The sequence below is a fragment of the Hoplias malabaricus genome, chromosome 18, assembly GCF_029633855.1.
Source record: "Hoplias malabaricus isolate fHopMal1 chromosome 18, fHopMal1.hap1, whole genome shotgun sequence".
In the NCBI taxonomy this organism is placed as follows: domain Eukaryota; kingdom Metazoa; phylum Chordata; class Actinopteri; order Characiformes; family Erythrinidae; genus Hoplias; species Hoplias malabaricus.
The window spans coordinates 16,374,941-16,391,688 of NC_089817.1; the positions used below are offsets into that span (position 1 = coordinate 16,374,941).

Here is a 16,748-nt window from a genome sequence, read left to right on the forward strand (position 1 = left end):
TCTCCTTATTACAGGTCAATGGTGAAGCATTACACTGATGCTTCATTCATCAATTCATTCATTCATTGTCTGTAACCGCTTATCCAGTTCCAGGTTGCGGTGGGTTACTAGCCTACCTGGAATGACAGGTTGCAAGGCAAGAACACACACTGGGGGGGGGGGGGGGGGGGTGGGGGGTGCCAGTCCTTCACAGGGTGACACACACTCACACTTTCAGTCGCCAATCCACCTACCAATGTGTGTTTTTGGATCGTGGGAGTAAACCCATGCGGACACGGGGAGAACATCACACTGAATTTGAAGCTGTAAATGTATGTAAATCTAATATACTACCTAATGTTGAATATCCTTCATCCTCATGTTGAAATACCCTCTAAAACAACTATAAATTGAGCTTATTTTTTGCTTCTATTTTTGTTTTCAGCTTATATTTGAGTTTGACATTGTTGTTTTGACATTGCATTTTAAAAGAGACATATTATAATTTATTCAAATATCTGAAAACGTGATGCATCCTCTGGTGCTGTTGATAATAGTTTATTTCCTTAAATCAATAAAAATATATTTGTGACAATGCAACAATTTTTAATCTGGACAGCTAGCTCATCACGCTTGGAGGAGAACACTAATGACTCAATCCTGATATGATAGATATCAGACACCCATATTGGCTAGCAAGCTGCTGACCTATTCAGTGAGAGGCATGGCCATCTCAGACTCCCGGCCTCAGACAATTGGAAAAAGCCATTTAATCTATTATTAATAACATATTTCCTCCATTTTGGTCCGACATTAGAGGTCCTAAGGTAGTGAAAATAAAGAGCCATTGTGATAAAATACCTGAAGTTGAACACAGGCATCACTGGCATCTCCACAGCGACTCGTCTCCGTTTGCGCTCATCATGGTCTTACACACTGCTCTACTCATGCAAGGATCTATGAAGAGAAAAAAAAGAACTATGGGTAAGCCTTCAGATCAAAGGAGACCCTGCTATAAATCTTTAAATAAGGGCTGAATGAAAAGAGCACAGTTCTATAGGAGGAGGGTCCTGCTTAGTGCTAAAAATAGAGGAATATGAACATACCAACAAACACACACACACAAAAGAAAAATATACTCATGGCCTAGGGTAAAGAAATATGTAGTACAGAAGGTCACACACACATACACACACATACACACACACACACACACACACACAAAAGAGCTTACAATCCCACACATTATCTCCAACAGCAAGTGAGGGAAACACTAGCCTGATTTGACTAGAGTGTGAAGGGACTATATCCTTTTATTAGCATAAGCCTCACAAGGTAAAATACTAGTGAACATCATAGTGGATCTGCAGCAATACTAAAGCACAAACCCAATTATATCCCACTCAATGCCAACATGACCTAATTTCTTCACAATCCGATGCTGAGAGAGAGAGAGAGAGAGAGAGAGAGAGAGAGAGAGAGAGAGAGAGAGAGAGAGAGAGAGAGAGAGAGAGATGCCTCTCATTTTCATACTGCAGTAGGCGTGAAGAAATGAGGAATATTATGCAGGGTGTGGATCTGCCTTTAGAAGAACATAGTCACTGCTCCACTAACCCAAAGAGAGACAGAGAGAGAGAGAGAGAGAGAGAGAGAGAGAGAGAGAGAGAGAGAGAGACAGGGAGAGAGAGACAGGGAGAGAGAGACAGGGAGAGTAAGCACACAGTGATGGCAGTACAATCATATACTGTTTACTCAGCAAATTGAAGCTCATCTGGAGGACAGATAAAGATTATCATTTAGACATTGCTGTACATTCTGCTTTAAAAGAATATTCCAGCATTTTTCAGTCTAATCTCTACTGCTCCAGTAATCTCACAGGCCAGACGTGATCTCATAAAGAGAACCGTCTGGGGACAACCACGAGATATTTTGGGCTAATAGTGAGTGGGAACATAACCTTACACTCTGAGCTCTCTTGCTTCACTATCAGGCCCATTGACTTCTGTAATAAGTGTGTTTTGAGTCGCTGTTCTTTCTACCTGCCTTCTTTTTCTAGTCTCTGCTGCTTTAACATTGATGGCATCACCAGTGTCTACATCATTCCTTCGTTATTTTGATCATATTTTGACCATATCGTTTGTTATTTAATATCTATTAGACAATATCTACTAAAGTCTATAGCTCCAGTACTAACCCACCGACTTCTTTCTATATTTATTAAGAAGTGTTTTTCAACCTAATCTCATCTCTGAAGCTTCTGCAACTGCCCATTAACCTCCATTATAAATGTATCAGGGAGAAATTTGAAATTATTATCTACAGTAATCAACCATACAACCACTTAATGTAATTCCTAACCCTGCTCTGCTGTTTTTGGTTTCTCTGTTTGTGTGTGTGTGTGTGTGTGTGTGTGTGAGAGAGAGAGAGAGAGAGAGAGAGAGAGAGAGAGTGTGTACATGTGTGTATGCATGTACACACTATGGGAAAAACATAAATGTTTCCCACGGAAGCAAAGAAGCAGAGGATGTGTGTTTTTGCGGGGGATGGAGCGGTCAGTTGTCTGGATCATGTCCTTTTCCTCTGGCTCAAGTCAGCAGTCCTCATCACTGATCACACAGCAGAACAGGAAGAGAGAGAGAGAGAGAGAGAGAGAGAGAGAGAGAGAGAGAGAGAGAGAAGTAGAAGAGACAGAAATAGAAAGAGAAGGGAGACAAAATGAGGAATGCAGAGACAGAGACTGAGATATGCATAGAAAGAGACGTACAGAGAGAGAGGGAGAGAGAGCGATAGATACATATAGTCAGAGATAACAGCAGAGGACTGTATTCCAGCTGATGCTTTAGTGTGTGTGTGTGTGTGTGTTTGTGTGAACTCTGCAGTGCAGTAGTTACATAAACTAGATTTGACCTCATTTCTTCTTTTCTTTTTTTTCCCTGATGCTCTCCTCTTTTTCCCATCTCATCCTCCTGGCTTTTCTCACCCCTAGTTCGTATCATTTCCTGTAACACCGTTCTCTCTTCCTGTCCTGCAGCCTCTCCTCATCTGTCACAACAGCTGGAGGAAACTCCACCACAGAAACGCCTCTCTGGGACCAACATCTATAACTGTGATCCAGCTGACTGATAGCTACAAAAACCTCAGTGCTGAATTAACAACTATTAAGCTTATTCAGCTCCAACATAAACACTGCAAGAGCTAATTCAGCACTGGAGGGGTTAATTCAACATGGAGGATTCTGCTGGGTATCATTTCAGTTGAAAATTCCCCTGTTAAAATATCCCACCGTTAGCTTCCAGTAAAAGAAGTGTACTCTATTTTGAGGAAGCACTTATTTTTATATTTTTTAAATCCCTTATATTTGAGGGAGGTTCTTATACATCTCTACACTAAGCATATACAGATATATGCCGTTTTTATGTAGTTAAATACAAATCAGTGGTGAAGATGTGGGCCTGGGCCCATCCAAATTGTCAGCCATAGCTTACTGCCCATGTTTGAGTTCCACTTGCCGACACACACTCTTACCTGGATGTTCCATGGCACGCACATTTCTGTTAGCTGGCATTGCGGTTTGATTTTGAAGTTAGGTGGGAAGTGTTTATTGATTATTTAATGATCTCTGGACCAATTGCATGACTCTGTAGATGTAATTTTAACAGCTCACGATGGAGAGACTGAAGGGGAGAACACTGAAGACATTATTAAAAGGTGTTGAGGAAGTTGGGGCCTGCAGAGGGAAAGATGCTGCCTCGCTATGAGTCATGTGAACTGGTGCCGACATCATGAGCCCTGAGTGGTGCAGGGGTGAAGGAGGCATTGCCACCTGCAGCATCATGGCTATAAGGCTTCTTCAGAGGCATTTTGGCTACGTTTCTCTACTGTTCTCACTGTTCACTGGTCAGGTGACTAAACTATGCTAAAATAAATAGAAACCATGAGCAAGACACTTAACATTACTTCATATGTAGTAATGAAACATGATTAAAAAACTCACTCCTATTAAGCATGTCTGCACAGGCCGAAAATATTTAAGATAATTTATCATTGTAGACAGCACATTCTGGGGTGTAGAGGTGTGTAGAAAATATTTACTAAACAATGTAGAATTTAAATTGGAGGTCAAACGTTTTGCACACAACTATTAGTAACTTAGTAAATATTAGTATGAGTCCTAGTATCTCTGTTAAACAAAGATCCTAATCCATTCTTATTATATATGACACCCCCCCACCCCACCCCCTCGCACATTAACTGATGAAACAATTTCATGAATTATGATTTAATACTGCATCTCAATCATTCTACTTCATTACATCATCTTTGGTTTTAATCTCCATTTATCAATCCATCAATATACCCATTAATGTCAAACCTCTAATATTTCTCTTATGTAATTCATGCAGATCAAACCGTCCTGAAGCTACTGTTCCTCTGCCTTTTCACCGGCCACATCTGGAGACTAACGTCATCAAATCCCAATTTGTAAAAGTACACTGGGATTCAGCTGCTGAAATGCGGAACACTAAACCATTCCTTCCCTTTGTCTAACTCTACCTCTTTCCCTTTTTCTCTCCCCATTCTTCTCATTCACATGTTAGCTGGCCTGCCCTAAAGCTTGATTAAACGACAATGAGCTGCTAGAAATCTCACTGACCTGCTGGAGGGACCCTCAGGAATGATAATGATCCCAAACAATCATACAAATCCAACAAGACATACCAACTAAAGGGCACTGTATTAAAGGTGGTCTGGTCATTGCTGTTGTAGGTACACAATAAAGCATAGGCAGTGAAGCACAAACATAAAAAATAAAGTTAATCTCTGAATAGAGTTAGGTATATAAACATGAGGTAATGGGACTAGTTACATTTACAGGTACTTCAGTGAAACATCCATGGGTTTGTACTTTCCTGAGTATTTTCAAAAACACAAGGGATCTTTTTTTTTTTAATGTTTTATTGTTATTTAACCTTTAATTTAACCAGGCAAGTCATTAAGAACATATTCTTATTTACAATAACAGCCTGGCAGGTAGAAGAAGCTGCTTGAGGGAAAGGGAGTGCATCTTTACTTAGTGACTTCGTTATTAACAGGTAATTACTAATTCAATCATCCAGCATTGTGTCTTCCTAAAGGCGCTGGTGGCATGCCAACTGACTAGTGACTTTCAAGTCTAAATAATTTTAAGATGTTTATCAAATTACTATTGTTTACAAAATTACCAACTGTTTACAGTTTTTTTTCTGCTCAATATCTGAAAATTTGAATGGTTAAATGTTTTCTAAACTAAAATGTAAAAATATATTTTATTGCAACACTTAACTGAAATTTCATATTGCCAAGAATATCACTATCGCAAAAGCACCCTGAAATATCATGAAATTATATTAGGGCCATATCGCCCATCCCTATGTGGCAGTATAGGATTGCTGTGATCTGTGGTGTTGTCAGCTCACATTGTTAGGTTGAGGGAGGTAATGTCTTTAGTATCAATGTTCACTGGTGGAGACCTGCATTTCTACTGGACCTTTTTCAAGGTGAGTGAGATTTCTAACAACCTCCTGCAATTTCATCAAGAGGCCTATCATTTTAATACATAACACATTCTGTATTATGGCATGTGGGCAGATAGAGTGGCAAATGCTGAGCTGTGTGTTTGTAAAGGAGAGTTTAAAGAAGCGTATGACATTATGCCTCCAATGATACACTGGTACTCTCTCTCTCTCTCTCTCTCTCTCTGTATATCTTTCTTAAGATATGTGTGTCATTTGATGTGCTCACAGCTGCTTTGGTTTGTGGGGTTGTATTTGTTTTTTGTTATTGTTTTCTTGCATTAGAAAAGGAGAGTTATCTCAGTTATATCAGTTTTCAGAGTTTGGTCCAATACTTAGGACAATATGCACCAGAAATGAAGGGTGTTATCATTCCAGAGATAAGAGGTTCATCTTCTGTGGGGTATGAACCTGGACTGTATTTAGGGAACTGAGACCAGGACATATGTGATTATAGGTCAGCAACTGGGCTTTATAAATGGGTGTCTGACTCAGTATCATTTCAACTTTAACACTGAACACGGCACTTAGAGAGCGAGCGAGCGAGCGAGCGAGAGAGAGAGAGAGAGAGAGAGAGAGAGAGAGAGAGAGTGCTTTAATCACAGGCACTTAGTAGGATGCCACCTCCTCCACACTGTGGAGGATGTGCTGACCTGGGGTCTGTTATTAAAAGACACATATAGACACACACACACACACACACACACACAGAGAGAGAGAGAGAGAGAGAGAGAGAGAGAGAACATAGAACATATACAGCTCCATATATTATATACTTATCCAAACACAAACACAAACACACACACAATATATATATATATATGCACCCAAATGCACATGCAGAAACACTGTACACTTTTCCTATGAATGAAAGCTCTGATGTAACCGACTGAAAGAACATGAAACATAGTAAAAGATGTACATTTTCTGGAAGAGTGTATAAATATTTTTTTCCTCTGTTGGGACAAAAACAAGTGGTGTTTTAAACTGTGTAAAATTGTCTTTTTACCAGGTGAAGATAAGATTTTCTTTTTCCAAAAGTAACAATGGGTTCTTGTAAAATATAGGCTACTACATAATGAGAAATTTCCAAGTTTAACATTAGTCTTAGCATTTCAACCTAATTTAACTAACTTAATATAAACAAAAAATATGACTTGTTCTATATATATTTTCTCTTCTGCCTTTTCTCAGAAGGTGGGAATTTTTGGTCCTGAAAATATATGAAAACGAGCATACACACGCACACACATACACACACAAACACACTCCTACATAAAAGCACTGTAGCGCTAGAGTGTAAATCATCACAGTGTGAATCAGCATGCCTCTCTGCCCATACACACGCACATCTAAATCTAAATCCACCCAAACACAGCTTATGCAAGAGGCAAACGGGGGAGATGTAGCAGCACTGGCAACAGTCTTCAGTTTATAAGCATTAACCTTTAAAAAACTATTTACATTTACAAAAAGGAACAAGAACATGTACATAACAGCCCCCCCACCCCCACCCCGTCTGTCCTTAAGTCTGTCATATGTTGCTTATGTAAAATGTAAACACAATCCTCCACAACCCCTTCTTTCATTCCTTTTCTCTGTCTCGCTCTCCCTTTCAAAGAGATAGAACCCCGCTACCCCACCCTCCGCTCCCAAAAGGAGATTTGGCAGTGAGGATCTGGAGGGTTTTGGAGAGAAAGAGAGAGCAGGATAATGGGATTATGGAACTGAATGACTCTCGCCCCACACCACCACTTCCCCCTTCTCTCTCTCTGAAGGCAGACCCTATGAAAAGAATAGCCTCCTGGAAGTGGAGTAATGTAGAATGGGCTTAAGAGGAGGTCATGTCCCCCCAAACCCCAAGAGGGGGTAAACACTCTTCTCCTCCATCCACCTCCTCATAACAGAGCTCTAATAGCTCATACAAACTCCACCTATAACCTTCCCCCAGGACCCTGAACCCTCCCGGGCAGACACACCTTCCAAAGCCTCGCCTTGCATTTCACTCTGTGTTTATGGGAACACGCAGCGGAATTCTGTTGAAAGTTGCTGTACTAAGTCTTCAATCAATTCTACAGTAGAAATGTATTATAAATAAATATATATATTTATTAAATAATTTTTATCATCATGCTGCACTGAAATGGGCATAGAAAAAGTCAGAAGGTACAAAGACATTGATAGTATAGGATTATATTACGTTACTACTGTGTAATAAATGTGTTATTGCATGTTATTGCTAAAAGACAATTCCAAAATGACAGTTATAGTAACAGATCAGTATAATTGCTTTTTTATGTTATTCCAATGAAATGACATATTTAATTACAAATGTTCAGACGTCATTTCATTTCAATTTATATTTTGTATAGACAGATTTGAGCCTGTATTTTAAACATTTATATGGTTTCTTCTGATATCAACAAAGGATGGATATTGCACAACAATTATTTTCACTTCTACTTCCAAATACAATCATAGAATCAATTCCAAGTTACATTTTCCGCAAACTGAACGTGAAATTGCTGTGAGCTTTTGAGCTTTGAGAAATAACACTGAGATAGTAAATTCCACTACACTTTCATTAGTGCTACTTGTGAAGGGTTAAACAAAAGGAAGACTACCTATTAAACCTGCTTCCCTTACTGTGCCCTTACATCCTGGATGTGGTGGCCACACATTTATCTGTAGTCAAATGTATGCACTAACAGCGTCCCTGGCTATAAATCATTTAGACAGGTTAGGGGGTGGGGGGTGGGGGTTATAAAACGCAATAGACTCTTAGTCATTATAATGCTCCCCCCCTTTTTTTTTTGGGGGGGGGGGGGGGGGGGGGGGCTGATTTGGGAGGAAATGGGGGCTGTTAATTCAGAAGACTGTGGATGGTGTGAATACCTCCCAGACAGACAGAGGAATGGTGGCTGTAGGGTGGAAGACAGAACTGCACATTTCTTTCCCTGAACCAGGTCCCATTAGCCAAGCGCTTAGTCTTTTGTTTCGGTTCGCTAGCGTTTAAGGCCTGGGGCAAAGAGCGGAGTTCCAGAACTCCCCTAAGCCCAGTGCTACAGCGGAGAGAGATGAGAAGGAGGGAGACAGAGAGAGAGAGAGAGAGAGAGAGAGAGAGAGAGAGAGAGAGAGAGAGAGAGAGAGAGAGAGAGAGGGGAAAAGCCAGGAGAGAAGACAAGGAAAGAGGAGTTCTATTGTTCTCGCAGTCTGAGGCTGTAATTCAGCGCTAGCTCAGTCTGGCCATATTAGTCTAATTGGGGGAGCAGAGACAAAGAGATGAATGCAATCAGCACTTGGTCTGTTTCTAACACTGCTGAGTCATTACCTTCCAGAAACTTACTTTCTTGGCCAATGCTTTCAAACATCTACTCTACTGAATCTGTTTCTTTCTCTAACTGTGTGGATCTATTGAGCAGTTATTTTCACAAAAGCTTACAAGCCCACTCACTACTTCAGGGAAAGCTGGAAGAGAAACTGAGAAAAGGGTGATTACGAAACATCATAAGAGCTAAACTTTTATAATGCGAATACTATACTACTATCTCAGAAGTCAGACATTCATATCACAAGCCAGATCTGCCTATCATTGGAAATTCTGGTGCGTTCTGTCATTTCAAGACACTAAGAACTTCCGACTTTGACAGGAATTGGAATATCAGTTTTGGTATGACCGGGGATAAAGGCCTATTTAAGGACCCCACACTTAAATTTCTTGTTATTACACAATCAATGCAATAATTGCACAGTAATAACTTAATAATAACCATTTCATTTCAAAGAATATTTGGAATCCAAGTTATTATTCACTCTGTTTGGCTGATTCAGTAGAAAACACGAGACTCTGTCACCCAGCATTTGTCATTTCACCTCTTCTACACACACCCAGGGTTCTCGGGTTTCTCAGAAATAATAGCTGCTCTTAGCGTCCTCTCTCTCTCCAAGCTGTGTGACAGCGTTCCCTCTTTTGTTCACTAAAAGCCAGGTAGGTAGGTGTAGCCATGCTTTAGTAACACCCCCCCCCTCCACCACCACCCACCCGACCTGTCCCAACAGGAGCAAACTAGTTCCACTCCCATTTTCCCTCCCTCTCCATCTTTCACTCACCTCCTCTACCCAAAACACCATCCTAATCCCCGCTTCTGAATACCGCAACTGAAGACTCTGGTAATGTAAAGGGTGTGTGTTGAAAAGAGTTTACATCAAAGCAGCGCAGGTGTAACCCTGACAGGCTAACACTCACCCTCTCATACCACAACATCCTCACGCTAGCCCGGAATTCCAAACTGTGATCATGTTACCAAGCATTGACTGTATTGACTCAAACAAGAGGGAAAACATTTAATATACGGTTATCCATTTTATCCATACAATCTTGTAAATGTCCATAAAAGAGGATAATAATAATAATTTTAAATTACTGCACATAATTTTGTTTACAATTTTGTTATAGTTTTGTGTTAGATTTGTTCATTTATGTTTATTGCTGAATGAAGAGATTTAACTCTGTGAAAAAAAATCTAAATTAGCTCCAATTCATTTAGTTCTAGTCCTAATGTTATTTGTTATGTAACTAGATTTGCAATTAAACACTGCAATGCTTTGATTACATTATATAATAATGTTACATTATGTAATAGTGCTATTATGATATTACAGCATATTGACCACAGTCAGTCTAAGGTTTAACAGTTGTATATATTGCAAGTCTACTTCATGCATCCAACAGGCCCACTTTAACCCCACCCAGAACCCTTAGGCTTCTTCTTCAACTGTAACAAATTCCTTAGTGATTTCCCAGTAGGGTGAGGGGGGGGGTCATCTTAAAACATCTTAAAACATCTTACAAGTTCAGTAAGAAATAATTATTGATACCATTTCTCATTTTTCTTAGCTTCTATAGTTTTGCAATGGCGTGACACTAATGTAGCTAATGTAGTAACAAGTAGGCCTAATAAATTCTATAAAAAGCAATTAGCATTGAGTAAACAGCAAACTTCATGCTGGCCAAATGTTAAGGAGTCTCAACTAATCTTGCTTTGATGGGTTTTTACTTTGCGTCTGATGAGTCTGAACTCATCTGTTTTGTCTCATTTATTTTACTCAGCAGTACATTTCAAATGACCAAAGAACGACACAATAACTACCGCCAGCTTGCTGTTGTAACATAAACCACGGGAAACCTGCTCCATGGAGTGCACCAATCACAGTCAGGAGGAAGTCTTGGATTAAGTGATGCAACTATTGTGGGTTCTGTTTAGCAAGTAGCACAAACCGCACCAAACCAACTCAAACCATGACATCATTTTGTCCAAGAAGCAGTGGTTTAGTTTAAAAATGTCGTTTGGTTGAGCAAGCTACACCAAACCTCCGACTATTGTGTTGTCCAAGAAAGGATTGTTTTTGCTTCCAAGTGATATTTTCATTCAGCAGGTAGTGCTCACCAAACAAACTCAAACTGATGATAAATTTCATCTAAGATGAAGATGATATTTTGCTTAAAGCATTAGTGAACTGTCCCGGGTGTATTCTTCCCTTGAATCCAATGAATCCGGGTATGCTATGGACCCCCCATGACCCTGAGCAGTCACTGGACTAAAAGAACTCAACATGTAGCAGTGTTTTCACATGTAAACGTTGTTTTGACATGAAAAAATTTCCATTATAGCAATATAGCAAACATGTAGATTGATCATCTAGCCCTAGCGCTTTAAGATACGACAGGTTGAAAATCCACAATGGGACTGACTAGAAAAGAAGGAAACATATTCCTGTTCCTGCTTAAGTCCTTTCTGTGGAGCTTATCAGCAGTGGTTCCGGTGTATTTACATGTTTTCATTTTCCTGCTGTAAGCCTTATTGCCTGGTAACCGAACATATCCAACACACTGCGACCAAAAGATTTAAATCTTGAATTAAAGGGAATGGAGGGAGGGCAATGAAAACAAGCTGGGAGGTAGCAGCATGATTCCCATCCATTCAGCCAGGAGCTCAGTCTAGATAAGGTCTTTACAGAGCGGGAGATGGAATCCCAGCAGGCTGAAAATCACACTCAAATGTCATTCCAGTGCATGGCCATACCAGCACAAATATAATTAAATCTTTTCTCACGGTTTGTGATTAAGAGCTGTGCTACAAAAGATGTGCCAAAATTGAAGTCGATGTCATTTATACAAATGTCACATATTAAAACACATCAGGAGAAACGTGTATTTTTTGTAGTCAGTGTAATATTCATCACATTATAGAATAATACTGATTTTAAATGATTAAACTGCACTGTCGTCATTGTGTCTCATTTTCATTTTGGCACCAGAGAGGAGTCGCTCTCTAGGAGTGGTAAATATTTACCATCCATTAAATTTAATGAAATACTCAGACGTCTCCTCCACGTCTTCCGCTGTAAAGCTGCTCTATCTGGCACTTTTGATGACCCTGTGTGACCTCTTGTGTGAACACCGACCATTATACTGTCATTGCACCACATCTACCAATTTGATAATTATAATGCCTCACTGAAATCACAGTGCACAAAAAAGGTCATTTCATCCAGGACTGCTGAGCAGAATAGGAACTACATTTCCCATAATGCTCTAGGGTCTTTCCAAACTAAAGATTTCAGTCAGAGCCGGTACAAGTTTTATTTATTTTTTAATAATAATAATAATAATAATAATTTTTTGGGGGGAGGGGCAATGGGCATTTGCAAATATGTTTGAGTATTCAGCCTCACAACAGACAAGGTAATGATATCTCATAGAGATATGTGGTTATAGTGCTACAGCTGTGCCCCTCTATATTTTCTATGTGCCCCGGCCAGAGACACTTGTCAATCTTGACACCACTGTTCAGTTTCCAAAGCCCACAGTTCCCATTAGAGAAGGTGTTTTGTGACATCACCAGCGACATTTCATTGGGGAACTGTGTTAATAAAAAGGCTACCAGGTACCATGGACCAAAAAGTGAGTAGAGTCGAGTAGATTACCATGCAGTGGAAAAGCACCATAAGGAACCATGCATAATGCCAACTATTGACTAGATGGGTAGGAAAGTGAAGTAATGGATTTTTATAACAGCTTTTGTGATCCAGAACTTCAAATCTCAGTACCTGACCTCACGAATGCTTTTGTGGCTGAATGCAACAACAACGTTGCGATATTCCCAGAATCCTTATGAAATCCATTATTCACCATCCTTCCCTTTTTTGAAGCCTGCCATCGGCAAGGAGAAAATCCACTTCACCAGAAGAAGCAGAGCCCAGCTCCAGCAGTGCAGGTCTGATCTGTGATCAAGAGTCTGATCTCCCTTCTCACTGAGGCTTTATCACAAGCACCCTTTGAAGACCAGAAGAGATCATACCCAGCATTGGCTCCCGATCTTACATATGTCTGCTTTAACCTCTCTCTCTCTCTCTCTCTCTCTCTCTCTCTCTCTCTCTCTCTCTCTCTCTCTCTCTCTCTCTCTCGCTCTGAAGGTATATGGCTTCACCACAGACGCTTCAAAGTCACGCTTATCAGTCTCCAGCTCTAGGATTACCATACATTACACTGCACGGCTCACTGCTCCTCATTTAAAGCCCCCTAATCAGGAGGAAAAGTCGTCCGTCTCCACACTCAGCCCCTTAACTCCACTCCAGGAGATCCACCATGCCCTCACTGCAACTTTACATCACAGCGTCTGCATGTCAGCTTCACTGCTTCACTGCTCCTTATAGACAAACCTGACGTCTGTGCAGATGCTAGAACTCAAAAAACTCTAAAGCAGTAGCACAATTATATTGCAGTTTAGATTAAATACAACTTCAATAAGATTACTATGTGAATTTGATTGGAACTATATTGAATGCCTTGAGATAAAAATGAGGTAACTGCTCACCCAGATTTATAAACATTTTAATTCAAATGTGAATATTATCCTCAATGTAATCAACAAAAAGCACAATGCTAGCACAGTGTCTTAACCCAGCAGTTAAAATTCTCCTCCAATTGTGTTAAACTGTATAGCTTCGTCTGAAGTCACACTAGTTTAGTGCAAAATAAACCATCCATCCATTATCTGTAACCGCTTATCCAATTTAGGGTTGCGGTGGGTCCAGAGCCTACCTGGAATCATCGGGCGCAAGGCGGGAATACACCCTGGAGGGGACGCAAAATAAACCTCACAATATAAAGATTTTCAACCCATTTTCAGTAGTTTATTATACATTGTTTACGGCATCTGTCACGGACTGACATTAACAACCGGGCACTGCCGTCAGTTCAATGCACTCAATTTTAAGATTACTTTAAAAATATTGATAAAGCCAAGAGGTTTATGCTTGAATATGCTTTTATCGTGATATTAATTTTGGCCATATCGTTCAGCCCTAGGATGGACCATTTCAATCACACTGGTTTTAGTGCTAATCTGAAAAGACACAGTAGCTCCTAGCTTGGTGGCTAGTGTTTGAAACTGGCAATGAGAAAATTGGCGTAAAACCCTCTAAGGCTGGCAAAGACCGTGTGTAAAGTAATGTCACTTGTTTAAATGGAAAAGTAATTTAACTCGACTCAGTTCAGGCCTGTAATCGACAAAGCTATGTTTTTCCACAGACCAAAGTTAGAGCTTGAGAATGAGAGGTCTGGACAAAGACGGATGATTAAACAGCTGCTGTATCCTGCAACAAATGGATTCCTCATGGAGCATGTACACAGAAATGTACTCTTCTTTGGAGTGTCATGTCTAGATTTTCATATCTATGTCTAATCTTTTCCATGTAGTTACTGCATATTAAGTCTCAAGATGTAATAGCGCTGGGATTCCAGGGGTTAAGTAATGACATGGAAATATCACTAAATATGCTCATTTGAACTAAAAATAATGTTAATATTTCTTGCAATAGCATTCATTCTGAGTTGTTGATTATGTCCTTTTTAAATTGGTTTAAAGCAAACGAGAAGCAGAATTCAATTGTAATGAACTTTCTGTATGTAACAGTTTTCTATGGCTGTATAAAACATGCACTGTAATTTCTAATTTCTGTAAGTGCTCATATATTAGTTTGTTTAATCAGAGCAGCGATAAACTATGACTGATGGGTGATTATGACTTGCATATCCAATTAATACAATAACAGCACTGAGATATCCCATCATTAACAATGAAGAACAGAACGACACACACAGACATCTCTTGTGTTTTAGAAACAAAGGTGATATATGCTGACTGAAGGAAATGTGGGGCATAATTAACCTCATAATGGTTTGAAATCACACACACACATATTGCACAGGCGTTACCTGGTTACAGACAGTGAAGTAGGGGGAAATGGAGGGAGAACGGGACTAATTTCTCTGCTCTGTTTTCAGAGTGTGGCGGAGAGGATGGATGGATGGACTGATAAAAGGATAGAGGAATAGGAGTATGAGGGATGGGCTTTGGTTTATTCTGATAGACGAGGAGCTTGTCCAGGTACGTGGGAAGTGGGGGGTGCCGAGGACCCTGCAGCAGCCCATGCTTTTTAGGATTGTTAGAAGTACCTCTACAAAAAATTATAATAATAAATTCTACTTACATTAATATATATTTATATGTTGTTGGCATATAAATGTACAATGCCATTTTTGCCATTATAACACAAAGGATTGAAAATACTCCTAATATTTTTTTGAATAGAAGCTCACTGTGGATTACCTGATGACATCTAGTTCCGCTTACATGTCCCCACTGTGTTGTATGGTAGAGTGGGTGTAAGATGCAGTAATTGAGTATCCAGAGGACCTGGATTCTGAAGCTTAATTATAGGCTACTTCATTTACTGTGGTTTAATCACAAAAACAAACCTGGCTGGTCAAAAGAAAGTATAATAAAGTGAAAATCCACCATTTTCCTGTTATTAAAACTGTAAATCAAAATGTTATCAGAAAACCCCACTGCACAAAGAACATATTTTCGGGTATAGTGCTTAGTCTGGTAGTTCAGTGACTTTATGCTCACAATATCACAGATTTATTCTCAAAATAATTCTGACATAAAATTTAAAGCATCTAGTAGCTAGACGAGTGAAAAAGTGAATATAAAAAGACTTTGCTTTTAATGTGATATTCCTATGTATTTGTCGTAGCTGAAAATGTCAGCACCTTCCCCTAAAAACACCTTCCCATGTCCCTGAGCTTGGCTGAAGGACCTACACCTAATACTACACACAAACACACAGAAGTGGCCAAACAGGTTAAATACATTCAGCAGAATCTTATCAGTGCTGAGTTTGGGCGTTATTTTGATGCCTGTTCTTTCATGTTTTTCCATGGTAAAGTAACATGTTTGACATGCCACTGCCACAACATCTCAATCTCAAACCAGCAGTGAGACAAGAGCATCTGCAGGAGACGGATGAAGAGAGACAGAGCAGGGAGAGGAGGAAATCCCAGAGAGTGGTGAAGATGCCAACACAGCAGTGCAATCATCTACCATTACAACGGTTTACTGTTTACTCAGCAAACTGCAGCTGTCTGCACCAACTGACAAAAAGAAAAAAACAGGTTTCCAACCTGTGTTCTTGGTGTCCCCACAATATTTAATTCTTGCAAAATTCACCCGCTTTCTAGGCAGGAACACACTGTCCTGGGACATATAAAACTACATTTATTTTTTGACTTACAACACACTAGGAGGAGAACAATAAAGCCTTGATCCTATAGGTAGAGCTGAATAGAGACTAAAACATGACATTTTTTTTGAACCAGTGGTTGTATCTGACTCACAGTAGCAGCTTATAAAATGATGCCACCATCTTTTGAAGAGGGTCAAACATTCCTTGAAGTGGGGGTCTGTGAAAGAATCCAGCGAGAGTTGGACAGTGCAACAAGGATTACAAAAAATGACACTGACTTGTTTGAACTGGTGTGGGGTAAGCTGTGTTAAGTCCTAAATAACAACAATAACAAAAACAACATGAATACACAACGTGTAAACAGCGTTTAATATTACCTCTGCTGTTGTGGATTTTAGAGCCTGCTGTTCCCATTAGAGAGAGTATTTTGCAACGTCACCAGCTACATGTCAGGGGCAGCTGTGATGGTGGAATATGAACCAGGAAGCAGGTACTAAAACCGAGTAGAGTCAGTTATTGTAGGTATCATGCAATGGAAAAGCACCCATTTTTTGTGCATATTTAAAAAGGCAGCCACATTTGTAGAAGGTTTCAAACGGGATTTAAGTCAGAATCAGCATGTGA

General features: G+C 39.8%; 1 protein-coding gene across 2 annotated transcripts in view; it reads right to left on the bottom strand.

Moving 5' to 3' along the window:
- Window positions 1-16,748, bottom strand: part of tiam1a (TIAM Rac1 associated GEF 1a) — a 116,450-nt gene that overhangs the window by 81,690 nt on the left and 18,012 nt on the right. For both annotated transcript variants that reach the window (XM_066651043.1, XM_066651044.1), the window contains exon 2: window positions 841-936. The gene's annotated coding sequence lies outside the window, so the exon portion shown is untranslated. The remainder of the gene's footprint in view (window positions 1-840; window positions 937-16,748) is intronic.